Source organism: Bubalus kerabau, chromosome 9, assembly GCF_029407905.1.
Source record: "Bubalus kerabau isolate K-KA32 ecotype Philippines breed swamp buffalo chromosome 9, PCC_UOA_SB_1v2, whole genome shotgun sequence".
NCBI lineage: Eukaryota > Metazoa > Chordata > Mammalia > Artiodactyla > Bovidae > Bubalus > Bubalus kerabau.
In genome coordinates this window covers 89,547,510-89,550,903 of record NC_073632.1, presented here as the reverse complement: position 1 = coordinate 89,550,903, position 3,394 = coordinate 89,547,510, and positions in this window count along the sequence as shown.

Genomic DNA, 3,394 nt, shown 5'->3' with positions numbered 1-3,394 from the left:
CAGTGGTAAAGAAGCTGCCTGCCAATGCAGGAGACACAAGAGATGCAGGTTCAATCCCTGGGTTGGGAAGATCCCCTAGAGAAGGAATATTACAGTATTCTTGCATGAGAGATCCCATGGACAGAAGAGCCTGGCAGTCTACAGTCCATGGGGTCACAAAGGAGTTGGACACAACTTAGAGACTAAACAACAAAAACAACATTTATTTCTAAGGAAGGAGGTAAAGTAGAATGGCTGGGAAGCCCAAATTCCAAAGCAGGCGGATTCTAAGATGTTTGGCAGAGAGCAAAGGCCAGAATTCGAGGCAATGATAATAGACATTCAGTGACAAAGTTTGATGATAAAGGAACACTATCTATATGTAAATAGTTTAAGGAAATAGCAGAGATGTTGAATAATTTTATATTAATAATTTTTATTTAAAGAATAATAAAGAATTGGCTTGAAGGCAGAGACCCTAGAGCCCACAAAGTGGAGGACTTTGAAAACACAAGTTAAAGGTGACAAATTGTAGAGAGTCTGATCCTGGAGGAGGCTTCCCTGGTGGCTCAAACAGTAAAGAATCTGCCTGCAAAGCAGAAGACCTGAGCTCGATCCCTGGGTTGGGAAGATCTCCTGGAGAAGGGAATAGCTTACCCACTCCAGTATTCCTGCCTGGAGGATTCCATGGACAGAGGAGCCTGGCAGACTACAGGGCTACAGTCTACGGAGTTGCAGAGTCGGACACGATTGAGCGACTATTACTACTACTAATTCTGGAGAAATTGGGGGTTTAAGGCCAAAGGATTAGCTTTTACGGGGAGTAGCAGTTTCTCAGAGAGAAGAAAGAAAGATAAATAATGTAAAGATGAAAAATTATTTGTGGAAACTCCTGGGGGTAGGAAGTACTCCACTTGAAGTAGAAAGTAGCCCTATTGGTTGAGTGTGAGAAGAGGCATCAGTTAAGGTCTTGGATGGAAAAGGTTTAGAATTGTAGAGATGGAGCATGCAATGGAGAGAGGATGAAAACGATACTAAAAATTTATAAATGCTCTTAGATTATATGAATTCACTGTGGATCCTATTAACATATTCCTCTGGTATTTCAGCAACATGCAAAACATTTGGGAAAGAACCGTAAAAGAGTAGGGGAGGTAGATGCCTGACCCAGAAGGGAATGAAGATTTTCACTGCTGCTGCTGCTGCTAAGTCGCTTCAGTCGTGTTCGACTCTTTACGACCCCATAGACGGCAGCCCACCAGGCTCCCCCGTCCCTGGGATTCTCCAGGCAAGAACACTGGAGTGGGTTGCCATTTCCTTCTCCAATACATGAAAGTGAAAAGTGAAAGTGAAGTTGCTCAGTCGTATCCGACTCTTCGCGACCCCATGGACTGCAGCCTACCAGGCTCCTCCGTCCATGGGATTTTCCAGGCAAGAGTACTGGAGTGGGGTGCCATTGCCTTCTCTGGAAGATTTTCACAGTGGTAAGGAAATATATGCATTAAAAAAATAATTACTGACCTATACCGGGTAGGCAGATAAAGGAAGTTAGAAGGGAGGTAATGGACTGAGAAAATAGGAAGGGGGTCCAGGGATTAAAGGTCATTGAGAAGTTTTTTTAAAATAGGAAGCAAGAGAGAACAGAGCAGAATGGAAGGCTGTGGTGCGAGAAGAGAATTCTATAAACTTGAAGTAATGTATTCACTAAGGCAGTCCTTTACATTGGTAACTAATGAGTTCCTCGAAATGTGTCCAAAAGGCAAATGTATAAGGAAAGAAAACCCATAAATGTTATAAATGGTTCTCATTACTACAACAAAGAAATGATTGCAGAATTCCTCATTACGGTTTCTGTAAGCTCTGGCTCCTTCAGGCTTGAGCAGACTGGGGAGCAAGTGAGAGTTATAACCTCCCTGTTCCCACCCTGGAACCAAGAAGAAAGATGGACAGTGGCTGGCATCAGGCTACTCCTGTCGCAGGCACCTAGAGAGATGAAACTTGGTGGTTCAGTGGGTAAAGAACCCACCTACCAGTGCAGGAGACATAAGAGATGTGGCTTCAATCCCTGAGTCGGGAAGAGGAGGGCATGGCAACCCACTCCAGTATTCTTGCCTGGAGAGTCCCATGGCCAAAGGAGCCTGTCAAGCTACAGTCCATGGGGTGGCAAAGAGTAGGACATGACTGAAGTGACTTAGCATGCACTCCAGGGTCATGCCAGGCTATCTAACTGGAACAGGGAAGGGGACAAGGCTTGAAGCTGTCATTAAGTGTTAGAAGCTGTCTGCTGAAACAACCATGAACTCCCCACCACCTACTGGGTGGAGCATGTTCTAGCCTCTGGGACATGACCCCCCCACCCGCCCCAGCCCCCCCTGCCCAGCCTCCTTCCAGATGCCATCTGAGGGGCAGCAGAGGTTGAAGAACACTGTCATTAGGTATGGGGCACTGAGCATTGGGGTCACAAGCTCCCAGCACTACTCAGGCTCTCCCAGGAGTCTGACCTGTTGGTGAACGGTTAATACCACCCATCACTTGGCAGCTCATGTCTTCTCTCAGCAGATGATGACCCAGATGGAACTGGGTGTATGAAAGGTAGCTGGGGGATGTGGGGAGCATAGGGGATTAATGTAGAGTGTACAACTGTGCAGTATATTCACAACTAAGATACTGCATTCACAAGCTGAGGTCTGCTGGACGTGCCAGTGAAACCTGGATATCAGGGCTGTCCTAACTAGATACGTAACTAAGGAGAACAGTATTCTCAATCTGAGGTTGGGGAACAAATTTTGCTTTGTTTTATTCTTATATATGTCTAGTAGATCAAACTTGTTATTTATGTTTTTCAAACTTCCTGTACCCTTACTATTTTTGTCTGCTTAACCCAAAAGTAATATAGAGAGATTCTGTTGAAATCTCCTGCTACAGTAGTGTTGATTCTTAAACTGGTCCCTGTACACCGAGGGCAAGGAGAGACCTAGTAAGAGGCAGACCACTCCAGATTGGCAGGTGGCAGGTTTAATAAGCAAGCAAACTTCATATGAGGCTTGTCTTGGGCAGCTGAAAGGTAAGTAGAACTCTGCACCTACCCATCTTAAAAAAGTTTATATAGAGGCCTTAACTGGGTTCAGTTCCATACACCATCCAGGTGGTCTCAGTAACACCTTTCTCTTTCAAGACTCTATACTTGAACACAGTTTGCACTGTGGGAAGGGTGGGTAGAGTGAATAATCCAAGGACAGGGGAGGGGTCAGGGACCTCTGATTGCCCAGGTTCAGCTCTCAAGTCTACCAGTGGTCATGTCCTCTCCATGATCTCCTCCAACAAGTAGTGGATTTGTCAACTTTTTCTTGAATTTCCATTATTTTTTGCCTTTTATACTTTGATTTAATTTTAATAGGGAGCTTCCCTGGTGGCT